Consider the following 21,700-nt stretch of genomic DNA (forward strand, 5'->3'; position numbering starts at 1 on the left):
GCAAAGCTTAAGGACTTTGCTGAACTATAAATGTTGCTGAACTATAAATGTGTGGTTGTAGGCCTCACAAGCCTACATACTATCTTAGGGTGAGAACATATGGAAAAGACACATGAAAAAGCAATTGCAGAAAAAAAATGGGTTTAGGGTATTGATACTATTAATTAGAGGTGAATAATGCTGATTTGAAAACATGACGCTTCAGAAATGGCAAAGCAAAGCAATCACTAGCATGTCTGGATTTCATATTACCTGTCCAAGCAATTTTCTTTCTCCTTCTATAAATGCACACTATTGTTCATTTCAATGAGATATTAGACAGACACTAGACACTCTATTCTCCCTTCTTCAGACAACTGGGATTTAAATATCCACTCAATTCAGAAAATGATACGTCTATCATGAAACTCCTTTTTAACTCTATGTCTACAGTTACATGGTCATGGCTGATATATAATTAATAGGCTTTTTACATCCTTCTAAAGAGCAGAATTTTTTTTATTATGTTTTTAATTCGTGATAGACATTGGATGACTAGCACTGAATATATGTAAAAATGATAGTGCTACATGAAAAAGAAAAAAGATCTTTCACAGAGGATTATATCAAAAACAATAAGGTTGGTGACATACTGAAAATTATCATTTACTTCTGTCTTATAGTAAGACTGAGTAGGTTTATCAATAAAAATGTCTCCTGTTTATCCACATATCTGTTTTGATTTAATTTTTCTTGAATTAAAGCCGATATCAATACAAGGCGTATGCTGGGAGTGGTTTGTAAAGAAGAAAGATCTATCTGGAAGGTTGTGACCTGCATGTTGTACTGGAGAGGTGTGCTAAACCTTGTTGATGTTCTGTTCATCTTCTTTGTCTGTACAAGGGGTACAGCAGAGTCTGTTGAATGTCCTGAAAGGAATTCCTGGATGTTGCTCAATGTTGAAAGTATAAATGTAGCATCTAAGTAACATAAGGTCAAAGCAGGAAAGATAAATTGAAGTTTTAAGTTAGTATTTAGCATTAAGGATATCAGGATATTCTTCTCTTCCAGGTGTGAATATAAGAAGCTATTTTGAACTGAAGAGTCTAAAGAAAAGATTTTGGAACAAATTGGATGAAATCAACAGGACCTAATTGTGAGGATCGGATGATATTTTTCCAGATAGAATTCAGACCTGAAATTGCTGAAGTTTAGCTTTGGTAACAGGTAGGTTAGTAAGTATGAATACAGTCTCTATGGGAACAAATACAATTTTATTTGAGCTCAGAGAGCAATGTGAGTTATGACTGTGTGATCAAGATGCTATATCTGGGTTTTCAAAAAGCCATATGAAGGTTCCCTCACTCAAAAGATCTTTAAGTAACTAAGTTCTTAAGAGGTTAGAGAAAATGGCTTGAATATGTTCTGAATAAAAATAAGAAACAGCAGGCAGGAATAAAATAACTATTTTCATAACGAAGAAAGGTTGCTAATGGAATCACAGAGGATTTGTACATATATGCATAAATAATTATTATAAAGGATGGGGGATTATTCAGATAATGCCACTGTTACCAGGTGATACGAAAGTTTTCAAGGTTGATAGATCTACTAATGTCTATCAAGGCCTGAAGTAGGATTACCTATCTGACTGGGTGACAAAATGGTATGCGACATTCAGGGTGTGTTCCAGTTGCTTGCAAATAGATATCTAGAGTAATTTTAGAGTCCCTAGGGTGCCTGACATATCCACGTGAGAGTAGCAGAAGTAAAACACAGGCTTGACTCCGCTGTGACATCAGATGCCTGTTTGGGAAATTGAATTCCATCTTTGGTGCCCAGTAGTATGTCCTAATACTTATGGAGAAAAAATACACTTCATCCTATGCAAAAATGGCTTCCAAAATGTTCAGGTAAAAGGTCTTGGAGTCAATATTGATGATTCTCTGAAAACATCAGTAGCGGTCAAATTTACAAATTGAATGTTAAGCATTATGGGCAAGAAACAGGAAAAAAAAAATCAAAAGGACTCTGCTCCTGCTTAAACCTTCTGTAACACCACAGTGTTGTGAATACAGTGTTTGGTATTGATCATCCCATCTCCAAAAAGACATAGGAGAGCTGGGAAAGGATTTCAAGGAAGACAGGAAGAATGGAACTGTTTTTGAATGAGTTTAGGTAGATTAGGACTCTTTACCTTGCAAAAGACATGTCAGAAGAGAGATAAGACAAAACTATGAAACCACACAAATGATATCAGAATGTGAACAGGGAATCATCACTATTTCTCACAGTACAAGATTCAGGGCTCCCAAACCACATGAGCATTTTATGTATAAAATTGAGAAAACGCTCTCAGTTGTGGACTTCACTTCTCCAGGAAGATGTGAGGGCTAAAAGTATAGATAGGTTGAAAAGACAATAAGGCAGAGTCATGAAATTTTGGTCCATTGGTGGTTCTTAAACCAGATGACCTGGAGGCAACACTGATTTTACTAAGTTCCTAAGTCAGTAATATCCAGAGTGCAGGAGGAGAAACTGGGGAAAAAAACACTTCGTGCATGCCACCGTCTCTGCTTTTCTCTAGCTAATCACCGATGCTGGAGCCAAGAAACAGCTATGGAAAATTTGGTCTAGCCAGCGTGACGGATTCTGTGTTTTTATAATGAGATCCCTCCCCTTGAACTGTAGTGCACTGGCTGCCCCATATTTTAAGAACATGGTGTAAATGTGCAGGGTCTTTTCGTCCACATATATATAACTGGAAGTCAAGTATAATCTTTAAAACATCAGAATATGCTGAAAGAAATAAGAGAACCCTTGTAGAGGCTTCCCCCCCCCCCCCCCCCCCCCCCCATTTCATTCTCTCAAATTTGGCTGTTTTAACTTTGACACATAGAACATATGTAATGCACCTTATACTGATATTTCTGACTGCAGAAGCAGCTTGAAATCATCACTGAGTTAGAGGTACTGTTGGAAGACATTCCATTCCATAGGACCATTCAGGACAGCAACTACGTAAAGGAAACTATGGAGAATGTAGGTGAATATGCTGAATGCAAATATGCACGTTAGTTAAGACAATAGGCCTAACAACACTATGGGGAGAAACACAAACACAGGAAAAACAATTCTAAAGGACAAAATCTTCATGAATTTTAATGACCAGAGATACTAGTTTTTGATTTCATAGCTCCTATTTCTAGTTGGCACCTTTAGCCCCCATGCAAAACCACACACTCTTCCACACTGCTCTGAAGTGTTGTGCTTGCTCTGCTCATAGGTCCTCCACAGTCTTTTCCATCCATGCAAGGTCGCATAAGAGCTCACTGGTACTCGCTAGAGGCCTCTTGAAACAGTTATGCCCAATTCAGATACATTCCAGAATGCACTAGAGGAACATCTATACAATCTGGTGCATGAGCGAGCTCTACAGGGTTTGTATCAAATCAAATACCACTAGGAAGGCTTTATGAGAAGTCACCTTTCTCTGACATGCCTGCTAGATGTTTCCTGCCATCTGGGATTGTACTGAGCTCTTGCCTGTCCAGGTAGGTGTGCTACTATCTGCAAGGATGAGTGACATCAACCAACAGCCTTTAGAGATGCAGCTCTGTCATTTCAGTCCCTGAAGTATATGATAAAATCTATTGTTTATTTTATTTTGTGGAGGACTTTTTTGCCCAGCCTACACAAGAAAATGAATGCCACTGACAGGAAGGTTCAGTTATTTCTCACTCAAGTTATTTCTTTACTAGGCAATTACTAAACCAACAAGGTGATGTAACTCCAGCCAGGTGAACTAACATGTGGGACTGTATGCCTTAGCAGATAAATTACTACCTCAGACATTTTACAAGAAATGATAAAAACTCAACAAGGAGTGGCCATAGGGGAAGGACAGGCTAGCAAATAAAAGGTACATCTTGGCACTTCATAAGGATAATGATACAGAGAACTGGCAAAAGTCGAGCAGAGTTAGACACTGCAAACCAAATTAAACAGATGGAAAAGCTTTTTCAGTTGTGCGAGGAGCGGAAAACACAAGAGAATCACTGTGCATTGAGGATAGAGTAGAAATTAAAGATAGTCTAGGTGTGACCCAAAAATTAAATGAAGACTTTGAGAATAAAAATAAAGTTAAAATGGGAAAAAATGGGACTAAATGAAACATGAATTCGTTTAAAAAAAATCATGCAGATAAACTTGTTATCTTACCTTCTTTATTTTAATGACAACTTGATTTCTGAGATAAAGAAAATGCAGTAGATTCAACCTATCTGTTCTTTATTAAAGTGCTTGATAGATTACTACATGGGGAATAATTAGTTAAATAGGAAAAGATAAGGACAAGTATCAGGGCTAAAATATAAGTAAAGTGACTGAAAAGGAGACGAGCGAGTTATGTTGAAAGGATTTGTCTCTCTCTCTGGAGGAAAGTTGCTAGTGGAGTTCCTTTAGGATTGGTCTGGGGATTAATTTTATTTAATATTTTCCTTAATGACCTAGGCAGAAAAAGTAGGAGTGTACTAATTAATTTGCTGATGATACAAAACTGGGAGATGTCATGAATACAGTGGAGGATTGGAATATTATACAGGAAGAATTAAATGACCTTGAAGTCTGGGGTAATAGAAATGGGATAGAATTTAATGTCATGTGCTGCAAGGTCATGCACTTTGGGACTAATGAAAAGTATCTGCTATGAACTGTAGGCTCATCAGTGGAGAGTGACAGAGAGGAAAACTACCTAGTTGCAACAGTCAATCACAGAATTACTATGAACTACCAGTGCACTTAGACCACGGAAAGGGAAAATGAAATTTAAAGATATATTGAGGAAAATATTTTTAATGAAGCAAGGAGAGTATATATGCCATCAACCAAGGTGCTTGTTAAACATCACCTGAAATTCTGAATCCCCGTGGCTGTGGTTCAAATTTTAATTAATTAATTTATTTATTTTTGAAACAGGTACAAAGGGTGACTAGTGCGGTGATCAGAGAAAAGGATGACTGTCTGAAAAGAAGCTGGGCCTGGCAAAGCAGAGGTTGAGAGCAGATACAATTGCTGTCTATAAATATATGATGAGGTAAACCCAGGGGAGAAACAAAAGCTTGTGAAATTAAATGATAATTTTGACATGAGAACAAATGGACATAAATTGGCTATGAATACATTTGGACAAGAAATGGAGAGGAGGTTTCTAGACACCAGAGCCATAAGTACAGGAGTGTGGGAGTAAACACAGAGCTCAGATAGATTTATTAGTTGGGTTTATGTGATGTGATTCATGTGCTGGCACGTGCTTGAACTTGATGACTCCTGCTCAACTCTGTGTTCTGTTTTTCAGGCAATCTCACTTCATAGTCCTTTGCTTGGCTTATTACAGTTTCTGGCACATTTTTGGTTGTACTATTGGATATATTTTCTAACATAACCTCCTTAATATAATACAAATACTACATGATATCTTTAGTTTATCTATTCTCTTCTCAGAGGAAAACAGCAACAACAGCCCATGTCTTGCAATGGACTAGAACAATGGAATGAAAAAGAAATAAAACTGCTGTATTTCTTTACAGCAAATTTGTTGTGTCACAGCAAAAATTTTAAATCAGAATTGGGTAGTACACAAACACCTTGAGTCACATCCACTCAGAAAACACATTCAGAAGTAAAAACAATTTAACTGAAAGACAGACAGACTCTGATTTGTGGCTTTTTGTTTCCATTCTGTATATTTGTACAAATTTTTGGAAGTTCCTCCAGTACTTTCCAGTTTTAAAGTTTTCACAGCACATAGACCAAACAATTGTCATGATGACCCATCCTGATTGCTATTAAGTTCTTATGTTCATCTGTTTCTTCTCAGACAAGAATTACACTTGCAGTAAGGGTAGAATTTTATTATTTTTTTTTTTTTTGGTGAGGACTATAGACTGTAATATTTTATAACAATAAGTTGGTTTGTTTCTCAAAATGTAAATATTCTCTTTTCTTAAGCAGACCACAATTGTTAGATTATAAATCTTCAGTTTTGTGGCATTGCTATCAGCAAGAACAATAAGGGGGGAGGGGAGGGAGGAGAACTCAGTTCTCTCTCTATTGAGTGACATGGCTTAATCATAATGAATGGAAATAGTCCCAAGGATATGTGCTGTATTTGTGCTGTAAAATCAAAACAGTCATATTGTGCCTTTAATGCTGTCTCAAATGAATACTCTCATTATTGCGTTCTGAGAAATTCTCTACCCTAGTATGTCTCAAATCTCATTCTAATCATTATAAATTAACAATGCAGAGGTTGAAAAGCAGCAGCAGCATACTCTGATACCAAGTAAATAACGACAACCCTGCGTTTCCCAAGAGAGGGGGCTTGCTTTACAATAAACCAGTAATTTGAACAGGTTTCTCACTAGCTGACCAAGAAGGTACAAGTATTAAAAGTTCAAGATTATCTGCAATGACTACAGCATCTAACAAATACTGAATTACAAAACTTTGTATAACCAGCAGCTTATTCCTTTTTGTCATGTGCTGTTGTGTTGTGTTTCATCAACTTCAGAGACAGTGATGCAAAATAATGCAATGTGACACCATGAAATACAATAAGATGTGACATAACACATTAGAAATTTAAAGAATGAAAAGCATCAGTCAATTCAGGAAATAGGAACCCTGTCCAAATTTATTTTGACAAGTAAGAACAGTGCAAACACTAAACACTGTTTTCAAACCAGAGGGTACCATTCTCTTCTGACCACCCAAATTGCTTGCAGATACTGCCATCATCTTTATTTTTAGTTTAATTTAATATGCACAGAGCTGGGAGCTTTTGTTGTGTTTTTGTTGTTTTGGGGTTTTCCTCCCCCTTCCCCCAGCCTGGCATTAGTATTTAAATATCTAAATTGGCATTTGAATGACTTGGAGTGATTGTCGGCAACCTTCCATTCCAAACAAACTCATTCCTTGACATTTCAAAAAGATGCATTGCTAAAATGCTTCCAAGGATTTTTGTAGAAATCCAGTTCTGTGAACACAGGCTCAAAATGGGTGAACAAAAAAGCATCTGTATTAGGAGAAAAGAAGTATTTTTGTTCATATCTAGGGTATGCTAATTGAAAATGTAGAAACAGGCTGCTTTCCTGTAGAGTACTAAAATTAATTGGAATATGAAACAAGTCTCTTAAATCTGACTACTCCAGACTTTTCTTTCTCATATTTTCACTGTCATCTATTAATATCTGTCTGGTGATATTTAGGTCTGCATTAATGGATTAAAGGCCACATTGATCTCAGTTGGAAAATATGAGTTGCTGTTGCTGATCACTGTATGCTATTGCCAAAGCCTTCTCCTTTGCTAGTAAAGTCAGATTCTATTGAAGTCTATCCCAAATAGTCATCTGTGTAAACAATGATATGTGATTCTAAACTTCAAGCACATTTTCTAACCAGCTGTACTAACCATTTTTATGTAAGTTTTATTTAAGGGCAGCACTACCATGCCGTGAAGTCAGACAACGAAGAGATTAAAACTATTTTTATAAAGCCATTTTAGGGCCTGGATGGCTCATTTGATCAGACACTGGCCTTTCATCACCGGGAAAAGCAGCTCATATCTAGCCTCAGCCATAGCGTTCAGAAGTAATCTTTATGGGATGCTTAAGAAATGTTTATAATGAAATGTGTACAGGCATTCTTGGTTTACTTGTCAGTACAGTGAAGAAGAATAGGAAGCTGTCAGCTAGTGTATATGCAGGTGAAAATTAAGTCCCCTGAAAAGGATTTTAAAAAGTGCAAAGCTCATACAAGCACCTAGTTAAATGAATAACAGACAGGTGACTGCTAAAAAACACATCTTCCCCAGCAAATCAAACATTAAATATTACAGCAAATCCTTCTGAATCAATAAGTGCTATAAAAAATCTCTATGGAGATTTTTTATTTGTTTTGTGCACTAAAGGATAAAATCCAGTGTTTATTGAGATGGATGAAGAAATAAATGAATTAAAGGTATGTACTTACGCATTGCTCCTGACATATTCTTTTTTTAAAAAAAAAAGAAGAAAAAATGGATGATTCTGGGCCAGATCCTTAGATGGATGACACCTCTGATTACCTCCTATAGGTGAGTTTCGTAGTAAATCAGATAGTAATGTAAAATTTTATTTTTTCAAAGCTGAAACTGTCATTAATTGAGATCCCTAAATAATTAATTAATTTACCGAGAAAATGGCTCAAAAAAAATAAAAATAAAAAAGATTCACCTAATTTTTAACATGAACAGGGATCTAAATGGGTACAGTTGTTACAGAGGGAAAAAAAAAAGTTCTGAAATGAATGTAAGGCTGTTTAGACAGATAGCTTGACTTCGTTGCCCTCAGGTAGAGTAAAAAGGGATACTAGTGTGCTCTAAAGCCAGCTTTTTAATGTATTTAGTTAGCTAGCCACAATTCTTTTACAATGTGGTCTGTAAGTGTTATTGTCTATTTAAAGTATTACTCACAATCATATGATCACATGACACTGAATTTTCAGTACAACCACGGAAACTTTTCAGACGTAAGCAGTCTCCAAGTTTCTGTATTTTATAACTGTAGTCAAAGAGCGACTTAATTTGTGTTTTTCAAAATCTGCTTAGAATTTAGAACCTCCTTATAGGTTCAATGAATATTATTAACGTGACAAGTTAAAACTGAGTATCAGAAATTGTTAGGCTTTCCATTAGTTATTTGCGAGATGATATATTAAAATTAATATCTCCTTTAAAAATGCAAGAACTTAGTTTCAAGTTTTATAGAATAGCCAAATTATTGACAGCCAATAAGATTCTGCATATATTCATATAAACGTATATATATTACGAACAAACATAAAGAGTCCACAGTATATATACAACATTTAGAGTGTAGGCTCAGCTTTAGCTGGTGATGGAAGAAGTCTGCAACAGGTTTCTCGGCGTTTCTGTGCCTGTTACCCCATCCTATGACATGGGTGCAGACACTTCCCAGAGAAACCTCCCTTATACCTGTGCTCTGCTTGTTCCAAGCTGTTCAGAGGAGAGGAAAAATCACAGGGCTGGGTTAGTAGTGGGAGAAAAGACATGGGCTTTATCCTTAGCCAGTGTCCTTCATTGCTGACTGCTTGCCTTTACAGCATTTTTCTTCTCTTCAGGGAAGTAATTGGAAGTACTGGGAGGCTGCAAGCTTGTTCTTATCACCTGGGATGGCTTGGCATCAAATTGTGCCTCCAAAAAAGAGCAACTTGCAACTGGCATGGCCTGCTGTTTATATATTGTAATTTATGAATGAAATAGTGAGTAAAATCACTGTGTATTCTCTATCCTTGCTGTTTCCAAGTCTAAGTTTCTTTGTAATACCCTGCCAGTTGAATGAAAGTAATGGTTTGGGGGAGGAGGAGTTATGCCCATTTATTTCTTGGTTTCTCAGCTATAGTTGCCAAGAAGAGAACAAATTGTAGTGGTGTGTTCTGTGATATGGACATCTGCCCACTGAATCTGGATGAGCCCACCAGCATGTTTTGTGTAGGTCACCAGAAAGCCGTCAGCTGGTAATGACTTTCAGTCACCAAGGACCTGTCCAGATCTGAACCTCTGACCCAGAGGTGAGAGGTTTTATATAACTCAGTGTTCCCTGGAGCTTGCCAGTTCACACTTTGATAAATATAGTCAGAAAGAAATAAAAACACTCTCTAGACATTACTGATTTTATGCACCAGATTCTGGAATCAGTTTTTCCAGTTTTCTGCAGCTTCAGTGCCATAAGCACAAAAATTCATGTATAGTCAGTATTAAAATGATCTACACCAGCTCTTGGTAGGAACCATTGAAATATATATATATTTTTTTGCAGTGTGCACCTTCTGACTGCTGCCTTCTGCAGCAAGCTGCCTTGCGATTTGTAAGGCTCATTAGATAATACAGAGCTGGCTGTTGCACAGGATAGAGGACCGGTTTCTTAATACTTGCATGTGCAAGAGTTAGAACAAGAGCAGGAAAGATCTATGAATTGTGTGGCATTTTGAAGCAAACTGGAAACTAAATGGCAAGTGTTGTTTTCACATATACCAATATAAATATGGATCACCTGGTCAGTGAAAGCAGTGAAAATGCTGATAAAAGAGCAGAATCTGATCCACAAAGCCAAGCGCTCCTTTTACAAGGGTTACTTTGGCATATCTGTGTGTTTTTTAGTAACGGTTTGAAAACACACAGTGATTGTGAAATAAGTTGCTAATACTTTAAGCAATGCTAATGTTGCTAATATTTAGAAATATATTTTAAGTTAAGTTCAAAGGATGGCTTTTTTTTTTTTCCCTCTTATCCTTTCATGAATTAGAGGTTCCAAACAGGAATTCAGATATAGAAAATAGAGCTTCTTCCCTCTCAGCTTGGACAGCTAGGAGTTCTGAGAAAGCAATATGCAACCACTGGTACTTTTCAAAGTATCTTTGTAATGTGTATAGCTTCAGGTCCCACAAAGGCAAACAACCTCTTGACCTCACACTTTCACTGACTGGGAAAAGGTTATATGCTTTTGAGGCTGTAGTTTGCCATATCACATATTAGTATGTACACCATGCATGCTAAAGATATTCAACAGGGAATTAAAAAAAAAAAAATCCTAGATTTTAAATTGTGAAAACACCTACCCTATTGCTTCTTGTTTGAAAATTCTCAGTTAGGGCTCAGTGTAGGGAACATAAAGGTTGAACAAAAAATTTTAAATCCACATTGCACTATTTTGTGTAAAATGGCAAGGTGATTTTTAAACATTTAAGCTTTTCACATTCTCACGTGAATACTCTGCTTTGGTATACAAATGAAGGCAAAACAAAAATCCAGTAATAACTGATCTTTGCCGTGGTGTCCAGATTAGAACCATGTTCTGTGCAGAAGTGATGGGCGTGTAAGCCCTTCATATCAGGAGATCTGTCTGGCACTCATCAGGCAGTGTTACTTGATCACGGCTGGATAAAAATGCACACCCAGGGCAAATCTGTAAACACCAGCTTAATCTGCATGGGAAAAGTTACTGTCATCTCCTCCGACAGAAAAAGCCTCCAGGACACATTCCAGCAGTAACAGTCACTTCAGTTTGTTACAAATGTTGTCAGATTTAGACACAAAACCATTATAGATGTCAAAAGGCCACAATTGAAAAAAAAATAAAAATAAATGTATTGCTTTTTAGGTATTTTATTTTAGAAAAATGAGGACAGTTGGTAGTCTTATCAGTATGACCAAAGGAGTGTGGGGAGGGAGCTGTGGGTGGGTATCCTTATCATACAGCCCTAGCTAATAAGCTATGTTTTAGATTGCAATTCACAGTTCTCTAACATAGCTTCTTTTTTATATCAGGGCACCTTAAAGAGATTTTTCTTTGGGCAAGGGACTGTAATTTGAATAATATTTTGCAGGAATCGTCTTTCTGTCTAAATTAAAAACAACTTTGTCTTTAGGATCTGCCAATACCTAGTTTTGGCTTCTTATGCCTCTATCAGTGGTTGTATTTGCAATTGCAAGACCAGACCCATTACTCTTGTAATCAGTCCTGGAAAACACCCTGAATCACTTCATCATTAGAATAGCTATAAAATAATGGGGAGGAAAAAAGGGCTTTAACCAACTCTAGACAGTTTATCTAGAATAGTGTAGTTGTAGATTCATATCTTGCTTGTCTTTTTCAAGCAGATATTCCCATTTCCTTCAGAAAAGTTATGCATATGTGCTAAAAAAGCAGGGCTCTGGGACTTGTTTCTGCTGTCCAGGACTGGCAATGGACAATGGAAAACTTTCATTTAAATTTAACGTGAGCTGGACCAGACCCCAGAGTCCCCAGAGTGAAAATCCTAATGCCACAAATTCCCTTTCCAACCTTGTATCTTCCCTTCTACCCTCCCATGCCCACACTCATGCATTACAGAGCTGCAGAATGACTGGTTTCTGTAATGTGTTAAATAGGAGGAGGAAAGGGAACATTCAGAAGAAAACTAGGTGTTTGGGGCTTTCTTCAACCCAAGATTAATGTCAAGAGATTTTTCTTAGCATTAGTGTCAGTGCTAGCCAGGAAAAATGATCCCATTAAAGGGCCCCTCATGAATAATTCATGAGGCCCAATTTAGTGTTAGTACTGAGGGTGAGAAATAAACAGGTGATAGAGTTTGTAGGGAGGCCATTGCACTTGGCATGGTATTTTGGTGTTATTAATACTGTGTTGTTTTTTTTTTACATATGTATATGTGTTGGGGGGAGGAAGCATAACATGTTTTTTAAAACTCAGGTTACTGTTCAACTTTGAATTGAGGATCTACGTGGTCTGTATTTCCAAATCATTAGTGATGAGCTATTCCCCCTAAGTGCATTAAAGTAGAAAGCTCCATAGACATGCCAGTAATTTAGGGGCTGTGTTTGGCAACAGGATTCCTCACTTCTTTGCTGTTCTCTTCTAAGTCCATTGTGAGTATAAAAGAATAGTTACTGAATGTAGCAATTAAGGGAGTTTTTTTTCCTCCTCAAATTAAAAGTTACATTTTTGCAATAATTGCAGTAGTTGAATAATTTATGTCCATTTAAATGGAATAGCACTTAGCACTGATGTTTACTGAAAACCCTTTTGTGTTTAATGTAAAAAGGTGACAACAGAAATGGTATAGGAGAGGTGCAGGAAGGGCTGTGAGTATGAGATTATTATTGTGCCTGTGCAAATCGTCAGACTTCAAACTACAATTGACTTTAAATTATAGCACTAGTAGGTGTATTCCAGCTAAATTAAAGTAACTGGAGATGATGCTGGAGCTGGCTGAGTCCCTATTAGCTGGTCACACAGAAAGTTCCTTGTAAGGCTGCAGTAAGGAACCTTTAAATTAAGTAGTATGTCCTGCTGCTCAATGTGCATTTAGAAAACCAAAAAGAAAAGAGGTGCACAAAGCTATAAGTGTATGTATAATGTGACTGGTGTTGGTGTTGTGCACTTTCTGTGTTGCCCCTTGTAAGGCCAGGCACAATTAAAATCTTTGTGTCTGCGCTGTGCAATTGCTCTGCCTCTTTCCTTCTGAGCAAGCTAATTATGGGGAAACGGCTACCAGCCACTCAAAGGTTTTGTCTTGTACTATATGTTTGCAGTTCTCACTTTTAGTTAGAAACTCCAATGGAAAGAGAGGAATTTTAAATCCCTGGCATCTCTGAAAGTATAAAATTGTAGTTGGATGTTTGCATGTTTGCTGGGCCTGGGAACATGAGTGTTTCCAACTTACCATACCAATTTTTGCATCCAGCCATAGGATATGATTCTGATTTGCATCACTATAATTCCATTGCTACTTCCAAGTTGCAAGAAAGGCAAGTGAGATCAGCATCAGGCCTCCTGGGTTTATTCTGATAAATGTTTACTGAAGATTGAATTCTACCAAAATGACACTAGGATTTTACTCTAAATTAAAATTATGTTATTGGACTTGTGGCCTCTATTGCCAAGATCTGTGAGCTGTCAATCCCAGATGCTCATTCCCATGCAGTGGCTACAGTTTGCATGGTTGAGCTGGTTTAATCCAAAACTAGGATGTCTCCACCAGTGAGTGATTGTCCTAGAGGCATGAAGTGACAGGACAGTACTTCAAAATTAATTTACTTAAGCGATGTTGCTGGTCTTTCTAGAGTGGTCACCTCTGTGGGACATTGGTTTTGTAAGCTAAATGCACATTTCTCAGTGTATAATAATCACTATCCTCTTAAGCCCCATAGGGCGACACAAATCCACTTTAAAAAAAATTCTGTAGTGACATGTCCATGCATATGATAGTTCAAATTCCTATAGTAGAAACACTGTCAACTCCTCAAGTTTTTGTTCTTGAAAACAATACTGATATATCCAGTCTGTAAGAAAAAAATATAAAAAAGTTGTATTTTTATAACTGTGCTTCATGATCATGGCAAAGGTTGTGCAAATAAAAATATTCTCTGCTTTGAAATTTCTGTTTTACCAACAAAGTGGATAAACATAAGTGAAAAGCTACCTTGTAATAAAGGTAGTGAAGTGAATGATAAAGCACACACAGAATAGCCTGTTTAAAACACCAGGCTGAAAATGTAAGAACCTCATTTTAAAATTCTGTACCCCAATCAAACAGTGCCCAGCTGTAGAAAATATGGTGTCATGCTGATGCCAAGAGAGAGTTTTCTTTTTACCTGCGCTCCTTAAGCCACCTTTGGGATTCAGCTCACTGCTCTGCAGGAGTAAGGATTGGCATAAGGGATTCCTATTCCTTCTCTAGACTTTTGAAGGTTACTACTGCTGCAATGATCTTGGTCAAATATCACTGGGGACTCAAACTTGAGTTTACCTGGGGAACTAGTCTGTGGATTTGTTGAGAAGCTAAAATTGTGACAGGGACACAACTATGACAGGAACATTCTGCCCCATGAAACTGCAAGTCAACGCAGTGCTTACAGCTTTACCCTGAGGAAGGAGCGATGAACAAGTATGGTCAAAGAGGCTGGTTGTTTCCTTCATTCCTCATGGTGAGTACAAGGTCTTGCGAGAAGGGAATAGGAAAGATCCAACTTTCAGCATGGGGATGGTCTGAGTGTCTCCATTCCTGCCTTCAAGACATTACAGGCTGCTGGGAAAGTATTTTCTATGATGAAGCACCATTCCTGAGGTGGGAAGGATGTGAGAAGGATGGAATTCTGATAGACTGGCATTTGATCATACCTTTCACTTCTATTGGATGACTGTGTAGCCCTGTTGGACAAAATATATGTGTGTACATTCACACACACATGTGTACATTCAGTTCTTCAGGTAGTCAATAGATATTTAGACTGTATGCTGTGTGTGTTTTTCAGGTATCAGAAACATGCACTTCTGCAAGTTTGGGAGTATCTGTGTTTTCTGTTGCAGTTTTTGAGGTGCTACATAAACATTGTTCTGTAAAAAATCTTTTACCTTGGCTTATGCTTGGCACCAATTTACATTGTAATATTACTGACACTGCCATTTAATTTGCCTAGTTGCCTATGGTTTAAGTGTAGGTAATTTACAAACCTTTAACAATGTTCAGCTTTCCTAAATGGTAGGGAGAACTGCAATTACACTTAAAATGCACTGGTGCACTATGTGTCAGCAAAAAAGGACCTACAAAAGACATAATTACAATGTAATTGCCCACAAGTTCATGAAGTAAACATACATTATTAGAAGGCACTCATCTATTCAATTTAAGTGATGTTACAGATAACATATTGCATAAATAGGAAGCCATTTTGTGACTAGTTAGTATAATAATAGGAGTTGAAATTAAAATGTGGTATATGTATTCCTAAGAGCACTTCAAGCTTGGCATCTGCTCTGTAGTGCCTTGCATTATGCTCCATTTCCAGTTTTAAGCATTTGAATATTCTTTAAAGATGTACACCAATAAATAATGGCATTAATAGGTAATCCCCTAAAAATATAAAAATAAAAATAGTTTCATACAAATGTTTAGGCTGCCTAAGGCCATTTTTACCCAATGAAAATTTCAAATTTCAGAAGCAGTAAATAGTCAGAGGTGGCAGGGAAATTCTTCAGTTGTTGTCTTTGATAAGCAAAATTGGTCAAAACTATGCAAAATTCAAGGTTTCTTTCAACTTTGGTTATATGAACATCACTGGAACAGGAGCAGTGTTAACAAACTCCATACCCCATTCCAGATGTACTTTCAAGGGTAACCATCATCATCTTTCCTCTGCTTGGTGCGGCCTGTGTACATATGGGGGCCTGTGGTCATCCCACATCGCACCAGACAGAGAGAATCTAAGGTGTCTGCAAACTTTGGTTTTGGAGGACAAAACTACACCCTGAACAGCACATTTTTGAGATTCGTGGCTTGAATTTGACCTTGTACCTTTTCAATAAATAGCAGATGAATATGTACGTAGATTAGATTTGGACACTTGAAGTAAATGACCCCTCTGGATCAAATTCGTGCTGAACTTGCCCCCTTGTGCCTGATGATTTCTAGCATGATAAGATTTACATGGATTTAAGGCAAGTAACCAGTTTATTCTTATGAAATCTCAGGTACATCTGGTGCCACCGTATTGTCCAGAACCTCATGAAGTGCCCCTGCCCAGAAGAAACATCAGGCTCCATCTCAGCAAGGGAACAGAGCCAAAATAGTGAGTTTGGGACCTATATCTTTACCAAAAACAAAGTTGTCCACTTAGATTATACTTATGTTTTTAAGGACCTAATTAATGTTAGGGGAAAAAAAAAAAAAAGGAAAAAGGAAAAGAAAAAAGACAAAAAAAAGCCTTATTTTTAAAGTTTTTCTTTATTCTTAAGCTCTTTTACTGCCCCCCCCAGTGAAAAGCATTATTCCCCTTGAAATTCAGACAAATGTGTGAAGGCTGCTGGAGCCAGCTATTTAATGTTTTACTTTTCTTGTGTGACTTTACAAGCGGTCTGGCACAGTGTAGGTCCATAGTGGATTGTTTACTTTTAATTTGCTCATAACTGCCTTCCTTGCTAACTTTTACAAACAACATGATATCATAGATTTTTACTTGGGATTCCACTCTGTTGAACACAGCTCAGATTATTATTATTATTATTATTATTATTATTATTATTATTATTATTATTTTACCTCTTTGACTAGATAAATATAATAGTGGATTACAAGCTTGTTAAGCATTTCCTTTTGGAAGACATTGTCTGATACTTGATATTGTACCAAGGCTCAACCTAAATTGGTTTAATTCCTTGTACCTGCTGTATAGTTAGATGAGATCAACTAGACAGACCTTTCCCATTGGTTAAAGGTCAAAAATAGCCTAAAGATATGTTGTTTACAGCACATCATATTGAGAAATATACTTTTCATAGAAGGCATGACCATATTTTCATTAGCAGTGATAAAAAGCTTAAACAGCTCTGTGGATATAATTATAGAGGATTACTTTTAATCACAAACCTATTTCAAGACATTCCAGAAGAATAAAATTCACCAGAGAATATTTTCATTATTATTTTGCAAGAATTATTACTGGATTACATAAAACATTTTGTTTCCCAGTATTCTGGTACATTTTAGAAACCCTAGACACTTATGAGTAAGAGTCATATTTTGTTGACATCTATGTAACAGTAAATAACTTCACGTGTGTCTGTCCCTATGCAAAATTAGAACGTAGTTGCTGATGGCTGAAATGACAAATAACATTGTTTTGTGGGTTTTGGCATGTTTTTGTTGTTGTTGTTTGTTTTTTTGTTTGTTTGTTTTAATTAATGTAAGATGCCAAGATGGAAACTAATCAGTTAATTTAAACTTTTCAGATTAGTTCTCTTGAAAAATAATTAGTTTTTGTAAGGAACTTTTGCAAATGTTTTTTAATCTTTGTTTTGTAGAACTGAATAATAAATGAAGATTTGGTGCATCTTCTTGAAGAATATGAGATTTTAAAAAGATCAAGTTAAAGCACAAGAAAGATTAAGACTGGGTTGCTGCTTTGTTTGTTTGTTTTTGTGATGACGGCTTGAACTGACCTAAATGGGATTCAGAGGTCTTTGAAATATTGATATCATCATATCTTCAGATATTGATATTACTTTTTATTTTTTTAGGAAAAGTTCTCAATATCCTTTGCTAAGTAATGCAAATCTAGCAAGAATGCACAGCGAGGACTTTAGCATTGGCTTTTTTACTTAGTATGCATAGTTTCCTAGGAAAATATTTATTTTTATATTTTCTATATGAGAGGCATGATGGATTTTTCTCCTTTCTTTGATACTGGAGAGCAAACGCTCATATTTTACTTCAAAGTGGTTTATATGGGCATACCAAAACAAATGAGAGTTTTCTTGACTCATCTAGGGTGGGAAAAAGCTTTTTATTAAGCTTAAATATTTTTGTGTTGACAGTTTCAAAAAAAACATAATATTTTTTATTTCAGAAGTCCTGTTCATTGGTGGGTGATTAGCTCATCAAGTAGGCCTTTCATTCAGGTGGGAGAACCAGAAAAGACTCAAAATTGAGGTTTAAGTATTATTTCTTTAAACTTTCTTAAGTCAAATTTTTTTATGTGTAGTGTCTATACATTAACTGGAACTTATGGAAGTCATGAAAGCTAATCATATGCTATGGTTCAATGGACCTGGAGTTAGAAGCTTGTATTCCTTCCATAGCTGGGGAAGAGATGGGCCTCTCCAGGGCAGGATTCATGAAAGGTAAATAATTATAGTTTTTTTTACAGGGAAAAGGGCTGCTAGAATGGACCATATCAAATTACATTACTGGTAGTGAGATTTATGCCTGTAAGATACAAAAAAGATGAAGATTTTCAGTGAGGTATTAGTCATATGATAGATAGCATGCAAACGATGAGTTTCACAGTCGATAACCTGTGAAGTCCGAATGCAACTTCTGAATTAAAAATGGACACAAATTTCTCAAAAATGCAGACATTGTTCTGTGTTGACATCCTCCCAACAGCCATATCTGTTCTCACAAGTCATATCTGAGAAGAGGAAATAACATTTTCAGTTTTACATGGCTTGACATCTTCAGAAAACTTGACAGGGAAAGATCTGGTAATTCTATAATTTACAGCATTAGATAATTAAAGCACTAAAGAGGAGGAAAAAAAAAAAAAACACAACAAAATGATGATGAAGAGTGACTTCCAGACATTTGTGATGACACATTTGCCTCTTATGTGAAATTCCTTGAGTTTTCATAAAAGATATGTGCCTTGAAAAGCCTGATTTTATTACAGGTCATTAGCATTACATCTGAACTGCTTTTAGGAGAGCTCTTAACTCCAATGATCTCCAACCAGCTACTTGACAACACACCCTTACCTGTTGACTTTTGAGGTGCTTTGGCTAATTATGATTACCTAATTTTTGTGTGCTTTTGTTGCTATTGGAAGCTACCAACATCCTGACATGTAAAGCCAAAGTCAATGGTAATGTCATATGATATTTGAATACTATTGATAATATATTAAATTCAATTTTGTGCTTAATTGTTCTTGGTTTACCTTTTTAAATGATCACTTAACAAAAATTTTGTTGCATATTTTAAAAGAGTGCTAAATGGAATGAGTGTATCTTAAACATTCAGCAGGTGAAGAGTATGTGTCTAATATGGACAGCAGAGTCCATGTTTGTATTTTATATGACAAGAAGCAGTAACTTGGTAATTAAGTAAATATTGTAATAAGTATGTCTCTGACATCCACTTGAAGCTTATAACTCCCCAGGGAATAGATGCTTAATTTGTAGCCATGATAATAACAACCTAATGAACCTCTCATCTTACTGGATAGCTTAATAAACTTCAAAGAAAACAAAACAAGAATCTATGAGTAAAAGTACATCCTTAGCTTTTCATTAAACAAAATGAGCATGAGTCAAGGCCCAGCATGGCTTCCAAAGTTAAAGCTACCAACTACAAAGCAAATGTATGCAGAGAAATGTACAACAAAAGACATAGCTTTTAAACCTCCAGTTGAGTTTCCATAAATGCTGCTTACAAAAGCTACCATTCTCTATGTTAACAAAAAGTTGTGGATATGTTCTTCACTAAATCCTCTTTTCTCATATAATCCACCTTGCTCACTTTATCTCAAGTGTGTTTTATCTGGTCTAATCCTGGGCTCATTCATTCTCAGATAGAAGCAACAGGATTATTTCACACTTAAACTAGGCCCAATCTTTCTGTGGGTCCATAAGAGGACACCTGGGTAATGAGAAATTATCTATGGAACAAAAGATTAAGCAGGTGCTAGGAAAAAATATTTCAAATATAGCAAATTTGAAGGAAAAGATAAAACGTTATTCAGAAAAATGTTCTTAGGAGACACTGCATTTAAAAGACATGGTCTTGTACCATACTTAGTACCAATATTACTTGGCATGAGTTATATTAGAAAAAAAAAACCTGTTTCAGTCACCCTAAAGTGACATTGATTTCCCTGGAATTAATCTGGATTTCAGTGGGTGTAAAGTCTGCAGCATACAGGATATATCAGAGCATTAGTTTCAATCAGGTCAAAGAGACTAGCTTATATCCAGTCATATTTTTCTTCATTGCTGTACCAGCTCTTAGCTTAGCACGCTTTCAGTTGGGGGTTGTTGAAAGAGGGAGTCTTCATGACTCAGTAAATTAATTTCAGGGCTTTTTGTTTGTTTGTTTGTTTTTGTTTTGTTTTGTTTTGTTCCACAGTGGGAAAGACAACTTAGAAATAAAATCAAAGCCCTCCACTTCCCCCAAGCTGTGGGACAGGGATTAATGAACCAAGTTCAGTCTCCTTTGCTTGAGTCAGCAGAAACAGTATAGAAAATAAAATGTGCAAGTATATCTATATATATTTCTTCTATATCTTTGCCTATATCTATGTGTCTATGTCTGTGCATCTTCTTTGGCTCTTGGAGACCTCAGGATCATCTCAAATTATGGCTCCTATCTGTATACCAGACTCTTGATGCTAGGTGTCAAGGCAGAGCAACAATTTACTGTTTTAAAACAAAGGACCTCTTCCTCAGGAGACATAAACTGGTAAAGTATGTCATTATTTTCCAATCACTCCCTACATCTCTTTTGTCATCAGCCTCCTCATGGACCAAGTGTATAACAGCAGAGAATTTGTCCCTTAATTCTATGAGCACAGTGAGACTGTGGACTGATGATTCAACTTGCTGAGTCTCAACAGAAAAAAAAAAAAAAAAAAAAAACTATGCTAAGAATAGTAATTTGTGTATCAGTTACTTTTCTCTTTTAATTGAATAACAATAAAAAAATGGCTGTTTCTCTTGGAACGGTGCAACTGACTAAAGACTATAATCCTCTTCACTATGGCTGAAAATAATTCTTTAAAACAGTGATTCAGAAGAATCATGACAATAGATATTGCATTGCTAGATTTATTGTTTTGATTAATTACAAATGATTTACTCTTCTGTAAAATGCCCCTCCACCCATGTAAGCACACCTACTTATTGTTTGGATTTGAAGCATAAGAAATAAAAAATGACATGCAAAGTGTTTCAAGGATAAATCAGACAGATGTGCATATATATGTGTATATATACATATAAAATATGTATACATACATATATACACCTGTATGTTATACCCCATCTATCACTATACTGTGCTTTTTGCTCTTCTGACCAATAGATAGTGGTAATTATCTGCATACACATACATGTATGAGAAAGGGAGAACAGATGTCCATGATTATGTAAGTTATGGTAATTAACAGTACATAAATGAAACAAGTCTGTTTTTGTTGATGTGTCACTTGCACACTGCGCCTCTTGAGCATTGGGTTACATCCTGTACACGATCGCCTTATTGTCTACTGTCATAAAAATTCCAGTTTTGTTTCTGAGCAGTCACAGAATGGGACTTGCCAGCTGTCATGGAAAATGTATTCAGTTTCATTTCCACTTAATTTATCTAATCTTAATTCTATTATTATTTTATTATAATTATTTAAATGCTTGGGGCAACAATCTAAAGTAAAAACAAATAAACAGTAGGAGATCCAGATAATTTGTAAGTGATCTGAAAGGTCTAATGGAAACAACATCATTATTGCAGTTTTATTTTTTGAAAGGTCAATGTTATAGAAGCTTCATCATTGCTGCTATAGTTAACAGTCTGTCAACACTGACATGTTAAATTCCCACTTCATGAGATGAAT

At 36.2% G+C, this 21,700-nt stretch overlaps 1 long non-coding RNA gene across 1 annotated transcript; it reads left to right on the forward strand.

Annotated features, from left to right (window-relative positions):
* The first annotated feature begins 1,078 nt into the window (after window positions 1-1,078).
* On the forward strand, window positions 1,079-18,018 carry LOC121074678. Its single transcript, XR_005822481.1, has 6 exons — window positions 1,079-1,206; window positions 4,957-5,074; window positions 8,049-8,113; window positions 9,160-9,300; window positions 16,068-16,165; window positions 17,397-18,018. It is a non-coding gene; the product is annotated as an uncharacterized LOC121074678 (long non-coding RNA).
* The last annotated feature ends 3,682 nt before the right edge of the window (window positions 18,019-21,700 follow it).

Source organism: Cygnus olor, chromosome 9 (genome assembly GCF_009769625.2).
Source record: "Cygnus olor isolate bCygOlo1 chromosome 9, bCygOlo1.pri.v2, whole genome shotgun sequence".
In the NCBI taxonomy this organism is placed as follows: Eukaryota; Metazoa; Chordata; class Aves; order Anseriformes; family Anatidae; genus Cygnus; species Cygnus olor.